Source organism: Grampus griseus (genome assembly GCF_964374135.1).
Source record: "Grampus griseus genome assembly, chromosome: 12".
Taxonomy (NCBI): Eukaryota; Metazoa; Chordata; class Mammalia; order Artiodactyla; family Delphinidae; genus Grampus; species Grampus griseus.
Window position 1 is genome coordinate 21,071,219 of NC_139006.1, and position 26,406 is coordinate 21,097,624.

At 44.3% G+C, this 26,406-nt stretch overlaps 1 protein-coding gene across 2 annotated transcripts in view; it reads right to left on the bottom strand.

Annotated features, from left to right (window-relative positions):
* Positions 1–26,406, bottom strand: part of TTC28 (tetratricopeptide repeat domain 28) — a gene marked incomplete at its 5' end in the record, with an annotated part of 590,760 nt that overhangs the window by 40,890 nt on the left and 523,464 nt on the right. The window lies entirely within an intron of this gene.

The following is a 26,406-nucleotide window of genomic DNA, read 5'->3' on the forward strand; positions in this document are numbered from 1 at the left end:
CCTCAGCCTACGCCCTGCCCACTCGTGTCGCACTCCTCTGGCTGCATCCCCTGTGAACCCGCTGCAGGAATGGGCTGGGCCGGCACCCAGGCTGCACTCCATGCATCCAGCGTGTGCCCGACACAGACCGGGTGCTCAGCCATCATTTGTTGTGTCCTGACTACCAGCCGGGAGCTCCGCCAGTGCAGAGCTTGGGTGAGTGTGCTGAGTGGCAGGAGCCCCAGTCCATTCCAGCCCAGAACCAGTAATTAAGCACCTACCTGTGCCAGGCACCATGCCAGGTGGGGGCACACACAGCCCCCAAAGGCATTCTTCCAGACGAGGAGACAAACATGCACACGAGTGGCTGCAGTGCCAGGCAGAGGGGGACTTTGAATGTAGGCTTGAGAAACGTTGCTGACTGGAGCCCATTTCCAAGCTCAGCATGAGGGTGTTATAATTTTTGAATTAATAAATTCATATTTCCCCCGTGACAGACTGTAAAAGAACATCTCACAATGGATTTTAAATAAACAGAAGTACCCAGAAGTGCCCTGATTCATCAGTATGATTAAAATAACAAAGGGTATATTAAACGTAAAAGCTGTGCCCTGTGGCCCTGCGAGGCCAAGACAGACATGATGACATGGTCACAAAGGTGTCCGAGGGGGCGCCGGCCTCCGCCGGTCCTCACCGTGTCCCAGTCCACCGAGGCTGAGGCTCAGCGAGGGCAGACCTCTACGTGGAGCCCCGTCTTCCTTCAGCATCCTGATTACACGCAGACTTTGTGGAAATGCTGAGTGATGTCTGGCCCACAGACGACACCCAACCCACGTGGCAACTTTGTTTAAAGTCTCCTGCTGCCTAAGGAGCAGAGGGGAAGAGTGGAGAGTGCCAGGCACTGGAGGCAGAGGACAGACGCACAGACCAGCCACGTAAGCCACGCACATGCTGGAGAAGTGGGATCTGGAAAGGAACAGACTTCCTGCTGCCCAGGGGGAAAAGGCTTGGCGCCTTGAGATTTGGGTTTGGCCCAGGTGAGCATGGCCTGCTTCAAATGGCTAGGCTGGTGAGCCCGTGGCATCAGGATTACAGGACAGAGAAGGGGAATGACCCCCTCACCGGGTCGTCACAGAGACAAATGAGACGCAGCGTGTGAAGCTGCTCAGTAAACCTGCAGGCTCTAAGTGAACGTCAACCCTGGTGAGATGTCCATTTTATGTGCCAACTTGACTGGGCCCTGCGGTGCCCAGACATTTGATGAAACATTATCCTAGGTGTGGCTGTGAGGGTGTTTCTGAGAGATTAACATTGGAACCAGTAGACTGAGGAAAGCAAACTGCCCTCCCCATGTGGGTGGGCCCCATTCAATCCACTGAGGGCCTGAACAGAACAAAAAGGAGGAGTAAGAGAGCACTCCCTGCCTGCCTACCTGCCTTCGAGCTGGGACACGGGTCTCCTTCCCCTTCAGATGTGGACAGGTTGGAACTTACATCACCGGCTCTCCTGCGTGTCCAGCTCGCCCACGACAGATCTGGGACTTCTCAGACCTCATAACGGTGTGAGCCAATTCCTCACAATAAACTTCCATGCATGTGTCTGTGTGTGTGTGCACGCACGTGCCCTATCTGTTCCTCTGGAGAACCTGGCATCAGGCACCAGATTCCGACTCAGCTGTGCTCCTTGCAGAAGGTCACACAAACGTCCCATCACTGGGAGAGGATCTCAGGAGCTGGAGCCCCAGAGAAGTGTCAGGACTGGGGCAGTCTTCAAGGGCGGCAGAGAGGTATGATTTCGGAGCCAGCTGCTGTCCTTCGTCCCAGAACCACACCGGTGGCTGGTAAAGGCATTAGACTGCCTTTCTTCCCAGCCACACAATCCGGACATGACCCTTCAAACCCAGCACAGTGCCCAGCATACAGCAGGTACGCAAAGAGGAACTGCTGAACGAATGCCTATACTGGAGAGCATTTTACAACATGCAAAGTATTTTTACACAGATTTAATCCTATCTGTCCAACAAGCCTGTGAGGCAGTTCTCGTCATCTCCACTTTATTTCTGAGGAGACTGAGGTCTGGAAAAGCTGAGGAACTTGGCCAAGGAGCACTAAGTGGTAGAGCCAGACCTGACCTCCCCGCCCCTCCCCCTCTAAGGCTCTAAGTGTGGGGTTTGACTAGGGGAAGGAAGGGATTGAATACAGGAAACTTCCGAGCACCTAAACAAATCACCATGGCTTCCAACCTGTTGGAGAGCAGGAGCAAGGTTTTATTCCTCTTGCCACCCCACGGGCGTCAGTCGACAGGGTGAGCAGCTGAAGGCTTAAAATGCTCCCTTGGGAGCTGAGGGCCCTTCACAGAGACTGGTAAATATCACTCAACAAGCTCTTCTGTCCAGGGACACATTTATCATCTGAACGCGACGGCCTGCTTGGAGCTGAGAAATCTGCCTGTCATTCGGTGCTTTGCAAAGGCGAGAAGCATTGGCTGGAACCGGTATCGGCCTCCATTATCTTGCAGCTCCGCTCGTGCTGTCAGCTGCGGACTGAGCCCTCAGAATCTCATACTTAATGGGGTTGTTTCCTATTTCCTGACCCTTCAGAGTATTAACACTGAAGGGAAAAACAAACAGGCGATGTCAAAGATAAGGGAATCTCCCATTTACAAAACAAGACTCATCTATACAGCAGGGATCCCGAGTGTCTTGCCATCAACGGTCACCATATCATAATCACAGGCCCCTCATTTCTCTGAGAGACTTTCTAGAGATGGCATATCAGCTAGTCTGATGCCATTCACTTTGATCCAGCAAGGATTACTGAGCGGGACCTACGTGCAAGAACCACAAAGGCCAAACAAGAGAGTCTCACTACGCCTGCCTTCAAGGCACATACCAACCTGTATGACTAGTGACTACTGGCTAAGGTGGGTTAAGAAGGAGGCAGGAGGGTATCAGCCTATAGCCAAGAGAGGGAGGGCAAAGAGCTTTCCTGGAATTAGCTGCATCTGAGCGGCATCTGAAGGATACAACTTTGACAGGTAGAGGCTGGGATGGTGGCTGGGAGTGGAGGGATGGAACAGCATGAGGAGGTGTGGAGATAAGACAGTGTGGGGACTCTCTGGGGCCCAGGGAATAGCCTAGGTGAGCTGGAGGAGAGGGAAAGAGTGGCAGAGAGGAAGGAGAGAGTGGTGGAAGGCCTTGAACTTGGAAGGCAGTAGAGAGCTGTCAGTCCAGGCCTCTAAGCAGGGCGTAGTGGGCTCAGGGCTGCTGTCTGAGAGACAGTCAACTGGCCCAGACTGGCGAATGCCAATTACACGGGAAGGAGAAAGTCAGGTGGCTACTACCTGAGAAAGTAGGCAGCACCTACTCAGAAGCAGCCCTGAAGGCCCAGGGTCGAGCCCAGTGGGGGCTGTTTGCCCCTCACACCTACTAGAAACCCCATTCTCAGGAGTTACTATTGTGTTAATACATTAATGTACCCTGGGTCTCAACACGCCAGGTGAGGCAAGCTTTCCACAAGCCCTCGGGCTCTGAGATCTGGGTAGTGGCTCCCTCCTCTGCCCCGAGCTCCCATACCCTGTCTCCCTACCAATGGACAAGGCTGGCTGTAAACCCACCTTCCTGGTTCCTCCTCATTCTTTGCTCTCTATCATCACCAACAATGGTTCTGCTTGTCCTGTGGTTGGGCCGGCTATCTCATTAGTCTGGACCTGTGAACTAGGGTGGCAAGGCTGAGAGTGAGGAAGTGAGAACTAACAGGAGAAACATTACCAAACAGAGAACTTATCTTACTGAAACTCATTGAAGGGAAAGGGTAAAAGACAACTAGCAGTTAATTTATGGCAGACAGAGAAACTGAAAGTAGAAGCTAGTCTTAGTGGAAGAGGAAGGGGTTCAGTTTGGACATGCTGAACGTGCAGACAGGACACTGAGTTGGTGATGCCAAGTATGTAGATACTGATTCAATTATTTAGATGGTCTTCCTTCCAGAAGGGCTGGAGACTATTAGAAATCCAAGTCTGGTGCTGAAGAGAGAGGTTGGGACCAACTGTTTGATATCCCATTCATTTATTCACTTAATAAATGTTATTAAGAATTTGTTATAAATATCCTGCTATACCACGTTCTGGTTCTAGGTAAAATGGAGTAAAAACACATTCCACCCCACCTTTCCGACTGAATACAACTATAAATTCTTGATGGGCTGCACAGAACAGGGTATCTGAGGAATGTGAAAAGTAAACAATAACAGGCAAATGAGGGAGGAAGCCCAGAATTCAAAGTGCCACCAGATCAGTACTGAGTTTCACACTCTTTGTCCCTGTGAAATCCATCAGACAGGTCTCTCTGAAACCCCCAGATGTAGAAGCAGGAATCAGTGTGAACAGAGACCTCCAGGAGACGCCCTCTGTTTCTGGCTCAGAGACACTACAGAAAATCTCCCATTTTTCTTATTCTTTCATTTCTGTTCTCATGTTCCAGGCCACAAACAAATCCTGTCAGTTGACCTACTCTAAAATAATTGCTAATGGAAGTCATTCAGATAGAAGGGAAATGATACTAGAAAGAACTAGGAACATCAGGAAAGAAGGGAGAGTAACAGAAACATCAAATGTCTAAGTAGATATAATAGACTATTCTTCTCCTAACACTGTCTGCTGGAGTTTTATTTATTTATTTTTATTTATATTTTTTATAAATTTAGTTTTATTTTTTATTTATTTATTTTTGGCTGTGTTGGGTCTTCATTGCCGTGCACGGGCTCTCTCTAGTTGTGGTGAGCAGGGACTGCTCTTCATTGTGGTGCATGGGCTTTTCATTGCGGTGTTTTCTCTTGTTGTGGAGCATGGGCTCTAGGCGCATGGGCTTCAGTAGTTGTGGCACGTGGGCTTCAGTAGTTGTGGCTTGCAGGCTCTAGAGTGTAGGCTCAGTAGTTGTGGCACACGGACTTAGCTGCTCCGTGGCATGTGGGGTCTTCCTGGACCAGGGATCAAACCTATGTCCCCCGCATTGGCAGGCAGATTCTTAACCACTGCGCCACCAGGGAAATCCCTGGAGTTTTAATGTAGGTAGATGTAGTATGTAAGACAAATACAAGATGGGGAGGGGTGCTGGTAAAGGTTCCCATATGGTGATAAGACTTTTATATTTCTCTTGAATTAATAAAGTATCAATAGTAAGTAAACTGCAGAATATAAAAAGTATATATATATTATAATCTCTGGAACAACTATTTTAAAAGCTACAAAATGAAACATAGTCAAAGACACATGAGATAAATTAAGGGACTTCAAAAAAAAAGTTCAAATAACCCAAAATAAGGCAAGAAAGGGAAAACAGGAATGAAAAACAGAGACTCAAACGAAAAACTAATATTAATACGACATACATAAATCCACACATCTCAATAATTATATTAAAAGTAAATGGTCTAAATACAGAGACTGACAGAATGGAATTAAAAACATAATCTAATTAAATGCTTTTACAAGAAATTCTCTTCAAATATGATACAGGAAGGTTTAAAGTAAAAGGATACAAAAAGATTTATCATGCAAATAGTATTCAAAACAAAGCTGGAGTGGTTATGTTAATATCAAAGTAGACTTCAAAGCAAAGAAAATTACCAGGGATAAAGAGGGACATTACACAATGATAAAAGGGCCAATTCACCAGGAACATAAAATGGTTCTCAATGTGTATTCACCTATCAGCAGAGCTTCAAAATACATGATATAAAAACTGACAGAACTGAAAAGAGAGGTGGATAAATTGACAGGGATTTTAATACTCCTTTCTTAGTAGTTGACAGAACTGGTAGACAGAAAATCAACAAGATACAGAAGAACTGAACAATACCATCAACCAACTGAATATAATCGAAATTTAGAGAAAACTCTACCCAACAAAAGTACAACACATATTCTTGTCAAATGCATGGAGAATATTCCTTAGAATAGACCATACCTTGGGTCATAAAACAACCTTAACAAATTTTAAATAATGCAAAATATGCCCTCTGCTCACCATGGAATTAGATTTGAAAGCAAAAAAACGAAAGTTAACAGGAAAATCTCCCAACACTTGGAAACTAAACAACACACTTCTAAATAACTGTCAAAGAAGAAGCCTTAAGAGAAACTAGGAAAATATTTTGAACTGAACAAAACTGAAAATACAACATAAATCTGTGGGACATAGATAAAGCCTTAGAGATAAGTAAATAGCATTAAATGCTTATATTAAAAAAGAAAGGGCTGAAATGACAAGAAGGTGGGGGTAGCAATACTCATATCAGACAAAACAGACTTTAAAACAAAAGCCATAAAGAAAGATAAAGAAAGACACTATATAATGACAAAAGGATCAATACAAGAAGGGATATTACACTCATTAACATAAAAGCACCCAATATAGGAGCACCTAAAATACATAAAATGAATACTAACAGACAAAAAGGGAGAAGCTGATGGGAATACAATAACAGTAGGAGACTTCAACACCCCACTGACATCAATGGACAGATCTTTCAGACAGAAAATCAATAAGGCAACAGAGATCCTAAATGACACAATAGAACAGTTAGACTTAATTAATATTTTCAGGACATTACAACCAAAGGCACAGAATATACATTCTTTTCAAGCGTACATGGAACATTCTCTAGGGTACACCACATACTAGAACACAAAACAAGCCTCAACAAATTTAAGAGGATAGAAATTATTTCAAGCATCTTTTGTGACCACAACGGCATGAAACCAGAGATCAACCACAGAGAGAAAAACAAGAAAAAAACGATTACATGGAGACTAAAAAACATGCTACTAAAAAACCAATGGGTGAAGGATGAAATCAAAGAGGAAATTTAAAAAATGCCTCAAGACAATAAACACACAACCATACAAAATCTATGGGATGCAGCAAAAATGTCCTAGAGGGACGTCCATAGCGATACAGGCCTTCCTCAAAAAAAGATAAAAATCTCAAATAACCTAACCTACCACCTAAAAGAATTAAAAAAAGAAGAAACAAAACCTAACGTCAGCAGAAGGAAAGAAATAATAAAGAGAGGAAATAAATAAAATAGAGATTAAAATAACAATAGAAAAATCAATAAAACCAAGATCTGATTTTTTGAAAGGATAGACAAAATTGACAAACCTCTGGCCAGGCTCACCAAGAAGAAAAGAGAGAGGACCCAAATAAACAAAATAAGAAATGAAAAAGGATAAATAACCAATACCACAGAAATACAAAGAAGCATAAAAACAATTATATGAACAATTATATGCCAACAATTTGGACAATCTATAAGAAATGGACAAGTTTCTAGAAACATACAGCCCACCAAAAGTGAATCAAGAAGAAATAGATACTTTGAACTGACCAATCACTAGAAGTGAAATAGAATCTGTAAAAAAAAAAAAAACAAAACTTCCCTGCAAACAAAAGTTCAGGACCAGATGGCTTCACTGGGGAATTCTGCCAAACATACAAAGAACTTATACCAATCCTTCACAAACTCTTCCAAAAGACTGAAGAGGAGGGAACATTCCCAAAGTCATTCTATGAAGCCAACAATCACCCTGATACCAAAAACCAGACAAAGACACTACCAAAAAAGAAAGTTATAAGCCAGTATCTTTGATGTATAGATGCAAAAATCCACAATAAAATATTAGCAAACCAAATCCAACAACACACAAAAAGGATCATAACCATGATCAAGGTGGATTCATTCCAAGGTCACAAGGAAGGTTCAACATATGCAAATGAATGTGATACACCACAATAGCAAAAGACAAAAACCACATGATTATCTCAATAGATGCAGAAAAAGCATTTTATAAAATGCTTCATCCATTCATGATAAAAACTCTCACCAAAGTGGGTATAGAGGGAGCTTATCTCAATATAATAAAAGCTATTTATGACAAACCCAGAGCCAACATAACACTCAATGGTGAAAAGCTGAAAGTCTTCCCACTAAAATCTGGAACAAGACAAGGATGCCCACTATCACCACTTCTATTCAACATAGTATTTTGGAAGTCCTAGCTACAGCAATCAGACAAGAAAAAGAAATAAAAGGCATCCAAATTGGAAGGGAAGAGGTAAAATTGTCATTATATGCAGATGACATGATACTCTAGATAGAAAACCCTAAAGGCTCCACACAAAAACTATTAAAACTGAGAAATGAATTCAGCAAGGTAGAAGGATACCAGATTAACATACAGAAATCTATTGCATTTCTCTACACTAACAATGAAATATCAGAAATAGAAAGTAAAAAAAAAATCCCTTTTAAAATCCCGTTAAAAAAATACCTGGGAGGGCTTCCCTGGTGGCGCAATGGTTGAGAGTCCGCCTGCCGATGCAGGGGACACGGGTTCGTGCCCTGGTCCGGAAAGATCCCACATGCCACGGAGCGGCTGGGCCCGTGAGCCATGGCTGCTGAGCCTGCGCATCTGGAGCCTGTGCTCCACAACGGGAGAGGCCACAACAGTGAGAGGCCTGCGTACCGCAAAAAAAAAAAAAAAAAAAACCTGGGAATAAACCTGACCAAGGAGGTAAAAGATTTATATGCTGAGAACTATAAAACATTGATAAAGGAAACTGAAGATGATTCAAAGAAATGCAAAGACATCCCACAATCTTGAAGTGGAAGAATTAATATTGTTAAAATGGCCATACTACCCAAAGCAATTTAAGATTTAATGTGATCCCTATCAAATTATCCCATGGAATTTTTCACAGAACTAGAACAAACAATCCTAAAATTTATATGGAACAACTAAAGACCCAGAATTGCCAAAGCAATTCTGAGGAAAAAGAACAAAGCTGGAGGCATAACCCTCCCAGACTTCAGACAATACTACTACAAAGCTACAGTAATCAAAACAGTGTGGTATTGGCACAAAAACAGACATATAGATCAATGGAAGAGAATAGACCACACATGGTCAGTTGATCTTCAACAAAGAAGGTAAACATATACAATGGAGAAAAGATAGTTTCTTTAGCAAGTGGTGTTGGGAAAGCTGGACAGCTGCATGTAAATCAATGAAGTTAGAACTCTCCCTCACACCATACACAAAAATAAACTCAAAATGGCTTAAAGACTTAAAGACATGATATCATAAAACTCCTAGAAGAGAACATAAGCAAAACCTTCTCTGACATAAATTGTAGTGATGTTTTCTTAGGTCAGTCTCCCAAGGCAAAAGAAATAAAAATAAACAAATGGGACCTAATAAAACTTATAAGCTTTTGCACAGAAAAGGAAACCACAAACAAAAGGAAAAGACAACCTACGAACTGGGAGAAAATATTTGCAAACGATGTGACCAACAAGGGCTTAATTTCCAAAATATATAAACAGCTCATACAGCTCAATATCAAAACAAAAAAACAACCAATCAAAAAATGAGCAGAAGACCTAAACAGACATTTCTCCAAAGAAGACATACAGATGGCCAAGAGGCACAAGAAAAGACACTCAACATCACTAATTATTAGAGAAATGCAAACCACAACTACAATGAGGAATCACCTTACACTGGTCAGCACAACCTTCATCAAAAAGTCTACAAAGAGGGCTTCCCTGGTGGCACATTGGTTGAGAGTGTGCCTGCCGATGCAGGGGACATGGGTTCGTGCCCCGGTCCGGGAGGATCCCACATGCCGCGGAGCGGCTGGGCCTGTGGGCCATGGCCGCTGAGCCTGCACGTCCGGAGCCTGTGCTCCACAACGGGAGATGCCACAACAGTGAGAGGCCCACGTACGGCAAAAAAAAAAAAAAAAGTCTACAAAGAATAAATTCTGGGGCTTCCCTGGTGGTGCAGTGGTTAAGAATCCGCCTGCCAATGCAGGGGACACGGGTTTGAGCCCTGGTCCGGGAAGATCCCACATGCCGCAGAGCAACTAAGCCCGTGCACCACAACTACTGAGCCTGCGCTCTAGAGTCCGAGAGCCACAACTACTGAACCCACATGCCACAACTAATGAAGCCCGTGTGCCTAGAGTCCGTGCTCCGCAACAAGAGAAGCCACTGCAATGAGAGGCCTGTGCACTGCAAGGAAGAGTAGCCCCCGTTCACCACAACTAGAAAAAAGAAAGCCCGCATGCAGCAACAAAGACCCAACGCAGCCAAAAATAAATAAATCAGTAAATTAATTTTTTAAAAAAAATCCTGGAAAGGATTTGGAGAAAAGGGAACACTCCTACACTGTTGGTGGGAATGTAAATTGGTGTAGCCACTATGGAGAATGGTATGGAAGTTCCTTAAAAAATTAAAAATAGAGTTACCATATGATCCAACAATCCCACTCCTGGGCATATATCCAGAAAAGACAAAAACTCTAATTCAAAAAGAAACATGCATCTCAATATTCATAGCAGCACTATTTACAATAGCCAAGGCATGGAAGTACCTAAATGTCCATTGACAGAGGGATGAATAAAGAAGATGTGGGATGTGTGTGTGTGTGTGTGTGTGTGTGTGTATACATATGTGTATATATATACATACAAACACATATATATACACACACACAAAGGAATATTACGCAGCCATAAATAAGAATGAAATAATGCCATTTGCAGCAACACGGATGGACCTAGACATTATCATACTAAGTGAATTAAGTCAGACAGAGAAAGACAAATATCATATGATATCACTTGTATATGGCATCTAAAAAAATGATATAAATGGACTTATTTACAAAACAGAAACAGTCTCACAGACATAGAAAACAAACTTATGGTTACCAAAGGGGAAAGGGGGAAGGGATAAATTAGGAGATGGGATTAAAAGATACACACTACTGTATATAAAATGAACAGCGAGGACCTACTGTATAGCACAGGAAACTATATTCAATATCTTGTAATAACTATAATGGAAAAGAATCTGCAGAAGGATATACATATAAATGAACCACTTTGCTCTACACTTGAAACTAACACAACATTGTAAATCAACAATACTTCAATTTAAAAAAAAGAAAAAAAGGGCTGATATTAATAACTAAGCTTCCACTTTAATAAGCTAGAAAAAATAAAGCAAAATAAACCAAAATAAACAGAGGCAGTAAAATAATAGAGCAGGGATCAACGAAATTGAAAAGATCAATGAAATTAAAACAATATCTTTTATAAAAAATGATAAAGCAAGAAGTTGGTTCCATGAAAAAAATTTAAAAAATCAATAAAATCTCTATCCAGGCAGACCAAGAAGAGAAAAGGCAAAATTTATCAATACTGGGAATGAAAGAGGAAATGTAACTATTGACCCCACAGAAATTAAAGGGATAAAAAAGCAATTCTACAAACAACTCTACACATATGGATTCAACAACTTAGATGAAATGGATCAATTACTCACAAACCACAAAGTACTAAAATGCATCCAAAATGAAATAGATAACCTGAATAGTCCTATAACTACTAAAGAATTATATTCATAGTTGAAAACCATCCAAACTAGAAATCTCCAGGTCCAGGTGGTTTCAATGGCAAATTCTACCAAACATTTAAAGAAGAAATAATGCCAATTCTACACAATCTCTTCCAGGAACCTGAAGAAAGAACACTTCCCAACTCATTTTATGAGGCTTATATTACCCTAATACCAAAGGCAGACAAAGATAATATGGGGAAAAAACCCCTGCAGACCAATATTCCACAGATCAAATGCAAACAGACATAACAAACAAAAAGTATTATACACCACAGTCAAAGGGGAGTATGGTTATTCCAGGAATGTAAAGTTTGTTCAATATTTGAAAAATCAATCAATATAATCCACCATATTAACAGACTAAAGAAAAAAAATACATGTTTAAATCATTTGACGCAGAAAAGCATTTGACAAAATCTAACACCAATTCATAATGAAAACTTACAAACTAAGAATAAAAGAGAACTTCATCAACCTGATACAGAGCAGCTACAACAAGCCTACAGCTGATACCATCCTTTATGATGAAAGACTGAATGCTTACCTTGGGAACAAGGTAAGGATGTCAGCTCACACCATTCATATTCAACACAGTCCTGGCAGTCTTAGCCAGTGCAAAAAGGCAACAGAAGGAAATAAAAGAGTAAACAGATTGGAAAGGAAGAAAATAATCTACTTACAGAAGACATTACTGTCTATGTAGAAAAGACTCTATGCAAAAAGACTCCTAAAACCACTGAGTTTCACAAGGTCGTGGGATACAATATCAACACAAAAAACTCAGCATTTCTATATACTAGCAACAAACAATTACAAAATGAAAATTTTAAATGGTTCCATTTATAATAGCTCCAAAAATAAAATACTTAGGTGTAAATCTAACAAAACATGTATGGTATGTATGCTGAAAACTACAAAATGTGATGAAAGAAATCAAAAAAAGATTTAAATAAATGAAGAGACATACCATGTTCATGGATTTTAAGACTCAACATAATAATGACAGCAATTTTTCCCAAATTGATCTATAAGTTTAACGTAACTCCAGTCAAAATATCAAGCCATTTATGTTGCTGTAGAGAAGCTGATTTGAAAATTTATATGAAAAGGCAAATGAACTAGAGCAGGGAAAGCAATTTTGAAGAAGTAGAATAAAGTTGGAGGGATGACACTGCCAGATTTTAAGACTTGCTATAAAGCTACAGTAACAAAGATAGTGTGGTATTGGTAAAAGGATAGAAATATAGATCAATGAAACAGAATAGCGTCCAAAAATAGACCCATCTGAATATGGACAATTAACTTTAGACAAAGGTGCAAAGACAGCTTAGCAGAGGAAGTCCTTTCAATAAATGGTTTGGGAACAACTGGACATCCACATACAAAAAAATGAACCTTCTAAAAATGAACCTCAGACTAAATCTTACACACTATACAAAAACTAAGTCAAAATGAATCACAGATCTAAATATAACAATGTAAAACCATAAAACTCTTAGAAGAAAATATAGGAGAAAATTTTTGTGACCTGGGGTTAGTGACATATTTCTTAGATTCATTTCACCAAAAGCATGATCCAGAAAGAAAAAAATTGATAAAACTGATGTCATAAAAATTAAGAACTTTCGCTCTGTGAAATACACTGTTAAGAGAAGAAAAAGACAAGCTATGGACTGAGAGAAAATATTTGTAAACCACATATCTGTCAGAGGACTTATATCTAGAATATATAAAATATCTAGAATATATAAAGAACTTTTAAACTCAACAAGAAAACATACAGCTCAATTTGAAAAATGGGCAAAAGACTTGAACAGTCACTTTGCCAAAGAAAATATAAGGATGGCAAACAAGCACATGAAGAAATGTTCAATATTATTTTGCCATTAGAGAAATGCAAATTAAAAGATGTCACTACACATCTATTTGAATGGCTCATATTTTAAAATGCTGACAATATCAGGTGCTCGTGAGACAGATCAACTGGAACCCTCATATACTGCTGGTGGGGATGCAAAATGGTATAGTCATTCTCAAAAATACTTTTCAGTTTCTTATAAAATGAAATACATAGTTACCATATGACCCAGCAATTCCACTCCTGAAGAAATGAATTTATTTACCCTATTTACCCTAAAGAAATGGCAACTTATGTTACATAAAAACCTGTCAATGAATATTTATAGCAGTTCTAGTCATAACTACCCCAAACTAGAACCAACCCAAAGTTCCTTCAGCAAGTGAATGGATAAGCAAACTGTGGTACCTCCATAAAATGGTTGCCAGGGGTTAGGGGTAGAGGGAGGTATAGGATATAACTATAAAAAGACTATAAAAAGACAGAGTTATTTGGGTTATGGAACTTTTCTGTATCCTGATCGTGGTGGTGGTCACAAAAATCTATACATGTATTAAAACTCATAGAACTGACACCAGAAGAATAAAATTTACTGTGTGCCAATTATCCATTTATTGCCTCTGTGCTCCAAATTCACCCTGCGTTGCCTGCTCTGATAATGGACCACAGCTCTTTAAATATTTTTTCCTCTGCCAGCGGGCAGAGTTCTGAGCATTGTCGGTAGGCAGCTCTGGAGAGACAGGCAGGAGGAAGGGGTTCTGCCCTCCTGCTTCTGCTGTGCTTGTTCGGCGGGCTCCTGCTGGGCAGGTGCCTTCTCCAGTGTCCGGCAGCCTCCAGTGGCCATCAACTTGCCCTGGTGACTACCCCTAGGGCGGTTCTGTAGTGGACTGAGACACCTCCCTGTGAACAGCTTCCCATAGCACCCTAGACAGCATATTTCCAGCAAATTCTGAGGGTGGGTTTCCAGCAAGTTCCACTGGTGTGGCACCACAGCAACTTCTCTGCCACTGAGTGAACCATGGCAGTGCCTCTCCAACAAGGTCCTCAGCCCTTGATGGGGGTGGGTTGGGCTGGGGCTTTCCTCCGCGGGTACTCAATCTCAGGGGTAGTGACTGCTCCTGACACCTGCTATTCCTGTATTCTTTAGAATACTTTTACTATCCAATCCCTTTTCATTCTAATCTCTGTTAGAGTATCTATCTATCCATGTTCAAATTACTGGGTGGTTTCTTGTTCTTACTTTGATCCTGACTGATACATACCATATGTTAATTAAAAAACATATACTAAATCCTGCTATTACTAAATTCGGAGAGGAATTCAGAAAAGCAAGATAAACTTTGGTGCCACTCATTCATCCACCTGGCCATCAGGTCAACCAACCCTCAAAACCATTCATTGTGCAACCAGTGTGTGCCAGGCCCTTAGCTGGGGCTGGGATCACTCCAAATGAAGACAGCCTCTAACCTTGACAAACTAATCTCTGCAACACAAAAAATAAATTATTACATAGTACCGTGTATGTGTATAGAGATAGATTAAATGAAGTATCAGCAGGGGATGAGAGAGAGAGAGAGAGAGAGAGAGAAAGAGAGAGGGGCCAAATATGAGAATATGAACGGATAAGCAGCCAGTGGTTGTGCAGAGAGAGTCCCTGGAGCACTTGGACACATGGCCTGGTTTTGGTCACCCTTCTGATGGCCATGATCTGAAACAGAAGGAAAGGCAGAGAAGCACCGGCTTTGCAGACAAAACTGGTGGTCACAGTTCAGCAAAAGGGAGACCAGAGGTCTGGAAGGAGAGAAAAGATGTGGGCTGGGTGGCAAGGTGGGAGAAGAGGAGATGGGAGGCTGCACAGCACTGGGAAGTTGGGGCTGCACTGAACGCCTTTCTCCCTGTTCTGCCCACATTCCAGTCCTGTTGGCCCAGCTCTGGACCCTTGGCCTGCCTGCCTGTCCTGCTCCCTGGGCCTGATACTATCTCCCCACCTCTGTGGCTCCCTAGGCCAAAGGATTCTGGCTCAGACTTGCCTCCCTGGCCCTTTCCTGGATGCTCGACGGAGGTAGAGTTCTCTGTTCTTGCTCCAGGCCCCTGACTTAACATTTGCCCAGCAGCCAGAGTCCTGGCTGGACCTCGCCCCAGCTCCCTGCATAGGGACGGGTGGGAGGTTGACGTTTAGATCATTTTGGTCATGGAGAACAGTGAGGGCAAAGGTTAAAGTCAGGACAAGCTGTCCTAGGTGCAGGACGGTGGCACGGGTCCTGGTGAGGGGCTGAGAAGGGAGCTGGAGAGTACAGCAGGTGGGCAGTGGCTTCTCCATGGTGCCCACCTGCCCTGCCAGTATCTGCTCCTGGGACCCTGTGAGAAGACCAGCGCCCCCTGCTCTGGGGAATATAAATCATGCTGCCACAGAGCCATGCCAGAGCTGTCCTGTTCTCGGGGACAGGGCTTGGCTAGAGGCTCCAGAGAGGATTTTCATTTGTAAGCACGGCCTCTTGATCTCTCCAAGTACACGCTCTCTGTCATCCCTCTGACAGCTGTGACTGAAGCTCTACACAAGTACACTTTAATTTATGTTTCAACAACCCTTTGCTAACTCATTCCTTCTTCGCCCTCCCACCCTGTCTCTAGGCTTCTTTTGCACTGGTAACCAGTTACTTGCCAAAGACCAACCACTTGTAACCCTGAAGCTAGAACAATGGGTGAGAAGTCCCATCTTCAGTTTCGGGTGCACAGGTCAGTGAGGCAGCTCCTGTGTCACTAGTCCTATGTCTAATGGAAGCAGCTCAAGGGAAGGAAATGCCCCTTCTTTCAAAACAAAGACCTCTTTGTAACTGAAAAAACTTGAGGAGGCAAGAATTAGTTCATTTGCTGCCACTGTGTATAATCATTTTGGGCTTCCTGATAACGAGGCCAGGTCTGACTGTGCCAGCACCCTGCGTTACAGGAGTCCAGAGCTAGGTGGCAGAGAACGTCTTGGAGATATGAAAAGATGCACAGAAGACAGGTACCATGGGCATTTACTGGGCTTTGCACAGCCAGTCAGCCAACAGCTGAAAAGACCAGAAGCTGAAAATCCCAGAAGCCACTTAGCAAGAGTCTCAGAAACTAAAGACATGCGACTTTGGGAACTCAAGATTTCTGCGACCTTTGAAATTTTCCCATGTGAATTACTTGCTACTCCCTGTCTGTTTTTTCGTAGTGACTATAAGTGAAACTTAAGATGAAAAGAGCCTGGGGCTTACTTTTAGGGACAGCAAGGAAAGGAGGAGCTGGAGAAGGCGCGTTCTCCTCCGTGGTGTCTCATATAGAAGAACCAAAGAAACAGAGATGCGGATGTGAGGCTTTAAAGCAGGAGAACAGGCTATAACTTCAGAATGGGAGGAGGTGGTGGCATAGTAGACAACTTTGGGGCATCTGCCCTGGTCATAACGATTCTACTTCTAGAAATTGCCTCCCTGATCCATAGGGCCACAGAGGAGAGTTCCTAGCACCAAGTTTATACCTGATGATGCCCACTGCTGACTGGACCAGAGATGGACACTTGCTCTAAGCGAGCCAATCAGATTCCTTTCCCGAGAATTCATGTGTTGGAATTCAGGGAAAGCTGAGGGTGACTTCCTGTGGCTGTGAGCACAGCAGCTGCTTAGGGTGGCCCTTTTCCCACTCTGGGACTAGAAGCAAGGAGCAAACCGGAGGGTCTGCAGCAGGGGGTGCACAAGGAAGTGGTTGAGCAGTGATGGGAACCAGGCTGCCCCGTGCAGCCCAGGGCTCCCCACAGCTTTCCTTTCCTATCCTAAGCTTGCCCTTGGGTTTCACGGGACTCCTCGTCCCCATAACCTTATTATAAATCCCCCTTTTTGGTTTAAGCAAACTTTTGAGAGGATTGTTATTGGGGGACAGGAAGAGGAGGATTGAGAGGTGTCCTTGGAGACCTCTGTGGCCTTACTGCAGAAAGCCGGTGCCACAGCTGCCCAAGTTGCCCTGGCATCATTCCACATTGTGGGGTACACAGAAGATAGGCCAGCAAGAGTTCAGTGGGTAGGAAGAGTGTGAGCTGCATACCAGAGAAAGATGTGCCAGAATCACCCGGGAGGGCAGGAGCAAGGTGAAGGCTATTCTCAGAAAACCCTTCCCAGTGAGGCCACTCATATCATGTACCAGACTTCACAACCAGAGGGATTTCGTACAGCAAGAGCAGACTCTGAGGTTAAATCCACTGGTTCAAGTCCACACTACTGGTGTCCCCCGCCCCCCCGCCTCCCCCCACCCCACCACAGCATTCACTGTCAGCACTGCCCAGGGGTATTGCTGTTTCTTATCAGAAAGTCAAAGTCACTGTCACCTACTCATCTTGCTGGAAATACTTATATTAGGATGAAACTAGGTATAGTTCCTTGCTCCTCTACTTGACTCTAGAAATTACTTTTCTTTGCGTCGTCTCAAGATGGTAATCCACAGTATTATCTAACAGCTAGTATTTACAGAACAAACCTTCTGTTGGTCTGAAGACAAATGATTATATTCACCTTCCAGGAATCTACACACACACACACACACACACACACACACACACACACACACAATCAGTAAGTTCTGATATGTGCTATGGTTGTTAAAGTGATATTAAAAGTCCTCTTCCGAAATGCCTTCTTAAAGTGATCATTTGAATTAAAAACAAAAAAGCCTCCTGCCTTTGGGATCCAGAACAGTTCTAACTCAGAAGCACTTTGTGAATACCCTGAGTATATCACGGCCTGGAATTACCTAGTCTGCACTTAAGAGGAGGAACATGGGTTTTTTTCCTAGCTTTTCTTCCTTCAGTAAACACAGTGATCAAACAAATGAGAAGGTTTACCTTCCACTACTAGCTCAATAGCCTCTGTGCAGCAGGATGGAAAGACTGTAATCAATTGGAAGGTCCCATTACTTGGTCTCTCATTTTTGAAATCTCTGCTGAGAAAGTGTTGGCAATAGAGAGATCTCCTAACAATGCAACTCCAGAACCCTCTCCACTGTCAATTTGGCTTCATCACATCAGTAAAGACCCTTTCAGCCAACAAAGACACCGTGTGCTGTAGTGGAAAGAGCCAAGGCCCAGCACTGGGGAGACCCAGGCTTGACTCCCCCTCTCCTGGTCACCACCTGTAACTCAGGGTAAGCAAGCCTCTCTTCTAAAGTGGGGATAATGATGGGACTGCTGAAATGATGGAACCAGCAGGCAATGGACGCTTTTCTCCTTCCAATTCTGCCAATACATGTGTGCACTGCATGAGAAGGAGACACACATTCACAAGCCCAGGGACATCCAGGAAAGAAAGTCATCCTGACCACACAGAATTGCTTTGAGCACCAAAAGAGAGCATAGGTGAAGCCCTTTGTAAAAGGCAGACTGTACCGTTAAAAGTTATCACTGTGTTGTACTACAAGCACTTAATAGGATTTTTAGCCACATCAATATGTGCTTTCCTTGTTGAAAACGCCAAAAGCTAGGGAAAAAATAGTATTGTGGCAATCTTGTTTACTTTCTTTTAACTCCAGAAGTAAAACATACTTGAGGTAAATATTTAAATTGGTTTAAAAGGAAACCAAGTGAGGATGAAAAAGCCCCTCTGTCCCCCCACCAAGTGAACACTGCTCCCATCGTGTGGGCAGAGAAGCCTGTAGGAAAGCCGCGCGCGCGCATGTGCATGCGTGTGTGTGTAGGGAACAGAAGGTCAGAAAGAGACCTTTTTAACTGAGGTGCTAGTTAACATCACCACTGAGGGGCAGGCGCTCTGCCTCAGCTCCCCATGTGCGGATGCCCACAGGAAATGGCTCTGAGAACCTGTCCTAGGACTCTAGGTCTCTTGGGTACCCAGCAAGATCAAGGGTCAAAGAGAGCCCAGAGAGTAGGGGGTAAGGAGACTCGTGAACAGATTCTTTGGTGAGAGCTCCCCCCACACAGTGAGTCCCCATCACACCCTCTTGGGCAAGGAGTGAAGGGTGCCTCTCCCACCTCGAGCCTGGTGGGGGTGTTTTCAGGGGGTACCACTCACAGAGCCTGGAAATGTGCACCTTGAAGCTGGGAAAGAAACTGGAGGGACAGGAGCCCAACTCTTGCTGGGGGAGGGAGGGTCTCACTGTCCCAGTCTTGCCCCTGCCCGGCTGGGGAGGGACCAGCCGGCACTGCTAGAGTTTGCTGGGGTTGGGCCCACCTGTGGTCCACAGGGAGGGGACAGCGGACATGACTCATCTTAGCTTCTGTCCAACAAGGCCACCTGGAGAGACCCGAGGAAGTGCAACACCGGCTGCCAAGGGCTGAGAAGGTATCTTAGGGAGCATGCATGAGAAAGACGGAGGACTAGAGATACATCCACATGGGTCCAGCAAGCTGCAGGGCAACTCCAAAGAGCCTTCAAAGGGCCCACAAAGAGCAATATTCCACTTTAACCACGCGTCAAACACAACACTCCCAAAGCCTCTTACCGAGCAGGAACAGTCTCCTTACCTGCCCTCCCACCACCCCTTGCGACAGCAGTAACTGTGGATGGAGCCCTGTCCCTCACCCTCAGCAGCCTTCCAGCCCAAGGCAGGCCCCAGGCGAGTGTCTCCTAGGCCACAGTGGGACCAACCCTGGCTGCTACAGATGACCGCATTCAGGTTAGTGGCCAGTGGAATTTAAACGGGCTCCTAATTTACCTAATAACAAGAGTGTATCCTGGGCTTTCTTCTCTTCTGGCCCAGGAAACCATCTTGCCCTTAGCCATGGAGTAAGGAAAGCATCCTTATCCTCTCCCTGGATTCTTTCCTAAAGTCAAGCTTTTGCTCAAAATTGAGGAGAGAACTGCCCTGCTCCTTCCCACTCATCACGGTGGGGCCGGGCACTCAAGAGCCCATCCTGTGCAACAAGCCTCGGGGCGGCAGCCACTCTATCTAGGCGGGAGATGTTTTCTGCCAGGAAAATCCACAAACGAATGGGTTCCTGCTCTCTGAGCAGTGAAGTAAGGGAGCTAAAGTGTCAAAAACACATAGTCCCGGACAGGGTGCGCTCATTCTCCCAGATATTCTGAAGGCCTGCACGGTGCAAGATGCCAAAAGATCCCCACAAAGTGTAAGAGTCTGTGGCCTCAGGACCCCCCAGCCTGGGGGCGGGGAGCCGAAACGCAGACAGACTTGACTCTACCACAAGCCAGGAGCTGCGAAGTCTCCAGGGCAGGGGGACTGGGGGCTGCAGGACGGGGGAGTAGTCAAGGAAGATCCTTTCCGTCCCCTCAGAGGTAGCGGCACTTGAGATGCACGGAGGAAAGATCCAGAGCTGGGGCAGGTGGGGATGACAGAGTGGAGTATCTGGCGGGGAGGACACAGCTAAAGTAAAAGGATAAAAATGGCATTAAGGAAAAATGCATAACTATTGTCAGACTAATCTTCCTAAAACCAGCACCCTGATTCAGCATTAAGTGTGTGAGTGCCACAGATGCTGTCCCAGGAGACGGGGTGCAGACGCAGGCTGTTCAAGGTCACTGTCATCTGGCGCATGTCCGCCTTTCAGGTCTCTCCTCCCACCACCGCCTGAGACAAGCCTGCTCCATCCAGACCAGGGAGCGCTCCAGTCACGCCCACACCGAGCAGCATGCCACCTCTCGGCTTTGCTGCGGCCGTGCCCTCAGCCTGGACTCCCTCCACACCAACCCCACCCTGCCTCCACACGTGGAGACCACATCTTTCTCTCAGAGCCAGCTCAGAGGCCTTCTCCTCTAGAAAGCTCCCCTGAACACCTCTCCATCCCCTGCATATTTCTAGGTGGACAACTCCTAAGGTCCAGACAAAGGAGCCTTGCAGCCGGCTCATCTTCACCCCGCGCTGGACAGACAGGGGTGGAGGTGCGGCCCTTTCTCACATGTCTCCGGCCCTCACAAGGCCTAGTACAGGGCAGAGCTCAGCTCCTGGGAGACACATCTCAGCACCAGCACTGCACCTCCAACACCGCGGAGAAATGCTTCGCTGCAAAACCCACCCACAGGTTAGCCTCAGTCCCCTCCCAGGAGAACCGCACCAGTCACTGGAAAAGCAAAACATGCACCTTTAAGTAAACAGTGCCTACAGCAACTGTAAAGTGGCTTTCTTCCATTTCCTTCCTTGAATCTTGAACTTTCTTTATGTGAGGTGACCAAAGAAAGGCGGAATTGCTACAGAAAGGATTGTTTTTAAAGCATGGTTGGGTTTGGGGCCAGAATTCTGGAGCGCCAGAGGACCCTGTGCCCTTGGAGGCTGGTCCCAAATCCCCGGCACTTTCTATAACGGGGCGTGGCTATTCTTTTCCCACCCTGGTTGGAGACTAAGGGCTCACGATGGCCCTGCTTCACTTCGTCACGGAGCATGTGAGGGTGTCCACAGCGTGTGGTGGTGAGGGCACGAGATGAGTGTGTGTGTCACTGTGAGAAGTGAGCGTGTCATGTGATAGCTGTACGTGTGAGGGGTGTGTGTTGTGAGGGTAGGTGAGGGTGTGTGCAGACAAAGCATTCTATCAGGGGAGTGGCTCTAGGCCCTTCCCCAGGCATCTGAAATAAGGTACCCATTCTCATCCATAGAGCCCCCCAATTCCCAGTCCAAAGGGCAACAGAGCTAGGACATGTTCTTAGTAACAGCAGAAGGCAGTAACTGAGCCCTAGGGCCCTGATGTTGAGAGGGAGACTCAGAGGAGTGCAGGCACCTGTCCTAGGCCCCATCAGGAATAAGCAGCAGCACTGGACCCAGGAGCCAGGGGGGTGCGAATTCAGGCCTATGTCTTCCCATGCCACCATCCCTGCCTCCACGGGCTTGGAAGCTGACTGACCCAAGGAACATCCAAGGCAACTGGGGACTGTGGAGCCCAAAGTCCACAGAGGTGGTTCCATTACCTCAGCCCTCTCAGCACCAGCCCTTCCCATATGCCCTGCGTGCCTTTTAATTTCATTTGATCCTATGTTCTTGCGGAAAACACAGACTATTATAACTGAAAACGGTTTTCGAAGATTACCATGAGGTCCATTTCCCTTGTCCACTAAGAGCCAAGAAGGTCTGTGGGAGGAACATTTGCATCCATGACAAACACCCTACATATTATCTAGGATCATGTATACGTGGAGGGACTGACGGCCGGAAGCTGAAGTGTGGAGTGTGGGTGTTCCTTTACCAGCTGTTAATGAGAGACCTGCCCAAGTTGGTCTTTAAAGATTTTTGTCTCCTACAACTGCACTAATACAAATTATATTAAAAAGCCAAATGAGCCCTTTAACAAATGAAAAAGAGATGAGGGTTTAGGATAATGAGAATATTATAGCAAAGCTCCTACTGTGTCTGCTTGTAATGGGAGCCCTGCAGCTAGACCTGCATGTGATGCTGTAAGAAAGCCCCTCAGAGTTGTGACGAATGCAACCAGCCCTAATATGTCATAATGGAAATGCATATTCCAATGCAACACAGTCTCCTTAATGAGGAAAACAGGAGGGGCTGCATGGTAGTTTTATTTATAATCCTCTAAATCTAGGTAAATTGCATGCATTTGAAATTTATATACAAATTATGTCACCAAGAACTACCAAACCAAGTCTGTTTAATAGGTCTGGGTAAAGAGACCAGTGGACAGAGAAGGTCAAGGCGTGGCTAAGCACTGGGCAAAGACCGTGGGAGGGGAGTTCTTTTTCATGTGGGGCACAGTCCCTTAAAGCTTCTAGAATCACTTCTAAAATCACTCCCTATTCCTGAGATCTTTTGTTAAGATGTTTAATTAAAACGGAGAAACGAGTTGAGGGGGAATGTGACTCCTATGCTTCTAGGAGGAATGGTGAAAGGTCTCTGATTTCCCAGACTTCTGTGATGATTTCTGAATAGTCATAGTTACGTTTGTTATTGCTTAACTGAACTTTGGGTGGAAACAGTTCCCTGTTCACTTGCAGTGTTTGTTTCCTGAGGAGAAACACTGGTTTTCTGAAACAAGTCAAAGTGATACAGAATTTTCCTTTGTTAAGGATTTTCCTTTGTTAATATCAAAGTCTTTGGCCTGGGGGTGGGGGGAGAACTTGTTCCCGGGCTCTCTCTCTCTCAGCAAAGCATATTTCCTTCTCTCTCTAATTGGATTTTCTAAAAGGATCCGTTTCCCCTCCTCTATTCCAGATGCTTGCAGTACAGCACTGTACAAAAAGCCACTGGCTGGTGGTGTTCTTGTCTTTTTCTGCCACATTAACCCGGTAGGGGGTTTAACAGCTCGAGATTTTGAAAAGCTGTTGTCAAGTCGTGAAAGCCCCCAAATGCAACTTAAATGGTTATTAGCTGGTGGGAAACGTCTCCTGCATTCTAATACCTCCATTTAAATAACAATAATAAATAAATAATAACAATAAGAGTAAACTCCATGCCTTCGCAGCCATGATTATACCCTACCACCCACAGTCCATGGCTAATTCACAAAGGGCCTGGGGGTGAGGGTGCAGCTTTGGCTGGCTGGATGCTCCTGATTTTGCAGCCAGCCAGCAGGGGTCGCCCAAGCCATTTAACAGCTAACTCAAGCTTCTGTGACACCGTGGATAATTCCTTTAAACAATCCAAAGCATAGACAAAAGAGCCAAGGGGGTTCCTTGCTCTATTAAAAGCCCTGAAACACATGTATTTGCCAAATGGAAAGGTGCAGAATTAATTGGAAAAGAGATGAAATTTGTATTCCTTAGCAACCTTGGGGGGTTTTGTAATTAATAAATATTTGTAAAGCCTTTGACAAATATGAAGTACCATATATGAGCTAAAAAAACAAGCTTTTGTGAGCATGAGAATATACCTGTGGTACATTCCATATTAGATCAAAAGACACGAAAGTTAAGAATAAGAGAAATGATAACAGTGCCATATAGTGACCCTTTATCACGTGCCAGGTATTTTCCCTGTTATTGCTTTCGTCATGATGATCTATCAAGGAAGATATTATTATTATGGCCATTTCATAGGCTTTTGTCAAAAGCCCCTGAAAGCTCTGTGAGATTCGGTCACTTGCCCCAGGAAGTCCAGCCAGTAAGTAGAAGAGCCCAGATTCAAACTGGGCTTTACATCCAACTCTTCCCAACTCCCAAACTGGTCTTCTTTCTACAGCCCTCTTGTATAGCCACCATAACAAAATGTATGAATTCCTCATGCCAGGAATTCTCTAAAGGAAAACCTATCACAGAAAAAGAAAAAAAGGACCAGCCATTTTTAGAATTAATGAAGTACAAACTGTATAAGTAATATGAAAAAAAAAAAGAACTGAGTTGGCTATGGGGCTTCTAAAATAAGGTCTCAAGTGGTTTTATTTCATTATGTATATTCAATACTCTATAAACTGTCTACAGATGTGAAAATTATAGTAAATATGTTCTGCAGTCTTAATTGCTAAACGATTACGAAGTAACTAAACAAGAGGTGGCATGCTGCCCTGTGGTTTTATTCTTCTCTTTCCGGAGAGCAGCGAAATCATAAAGTCTTCTCTGACACAACAGGTTTCTATGGTTACACGAGACGTAAATATATTATATGTCCTGTGCGACGTGAAAGGACCAGGCAGGCACGCTGTGTGTGCGGCAGACCCCCAGAGGGAGAGCACTCATGTAGATGGCACTCCACAGCTAGCTAAATATTTGTTTCCAGGTTTACAACAGGGTAGGAGCAGGAGTAAAAGCTGGTGGTGCTAGAGAGACTATCTACAGAGCTTGGTGGATGTATAGGCATGTTGGTCACAAAGAAACGCAAAGAATGAAACGGCTTCTGCTGTGTCAGGCATGAGAGCCAGGCCTTAGTGAGCCGTGGGAGGCAGAGGCTTTATCCACCGCCCCTCTGGATGAGGGTAGCCTATCTTCTCCCATGGGGCATCTGTGCAGAATCTACATGGATCCAAATTATTCTGCTGGTGGTCTGCTTTTCTTCTTTTTTTTTTTTAACTTAAAGAAGCGTAGCTCGATAGTGGCTGCTGAGAAACCAAATAAGAAAAGTCGTTTCCATTCAAGATAGGATAGGGTTGAGAACTGCCACCTCTGAATCCAGGATTTACTACGTGTATCATGAAAAGTGACGAACTGCAATAATCTCCATCATTAAGACTGAGGGTGGAATACTGGAAACTCCAAATTCAAAGACCAAGGATAATAACAGCTTAGATTTCTCCAGAGCTATTTTTATTGCATAAATTGTGAAGCAATGCTAAATGGAGAAATGCTGTTGCCCACTGAGCAGAATCCCTAAGACCGTGAACTATGGTCTCTCCCTGCTTAACCCTGAAGTGTTTCACAGATCACCTGCTCTCGACTGTACATACTCCAAGGGGCCCTGGAATCCAGGAAAGCAGTTACTGGGGTAGCTACGTTTCTTTTTTATTTTTTAGTGATGAGAAAAGAAAAGGAAGGATAGGCAAAAAAATCCCTAGGACAAAAAGAGGCAAGCTCTTCTGGAGAGACAGTTTTTACCTGAAGAAAGTCCTCATTGGTACCTTTTGGAGAAAAAAGTAATGCCTCTTGGTGGACAGTTTTGCTTTTAAGGTTTTTAGAATACATTAAACAATTCTTTTAAATGTAAATATAATCTGATGCTTGTTAGCCAGAGGAAGGCTTATAGAAACCCCAGTTAAAGGGGATGATCTGAGTTAGGAAAATAGCATATGGACCCCTTTAGGAGAAGAAGGGGGCACATATGCTGGGTATCTGGCCCTCCCAGAGAGAAAGTAAGGAGGCTAGTTTCCTCAGCTGTCTTCCAGGATCCAGAAACGTGGCAAAGGCAGGAATGGAGAAGGAATGATGAGATGGACCAAAGTGAAGGCTCTGGTGATCCCAGGATGGGCCCACACGCAGCAGAGCACTTGCTGAAACAAGGCCTCCTAATGAGTAGCTTGGATTGATTTGAAGACAAGGAAACATCAGGCTGAGGCTGTGTTAAAGGTCCCTCCTGGGTTTTGGGCCATTTCAGCTGGCTTCCATCTATACCAAACACAATGCAAAACCAATACTTCCAGGCTGAAATATAGGGTTCCAAATGGGTTATTTGGATTTCATTTAAAAATCAGGGTTTGAGCCTGTCTTTGGCCCAAATAAAAGGAGGAGGAGGTCAGAACCAGATCAAGGATGC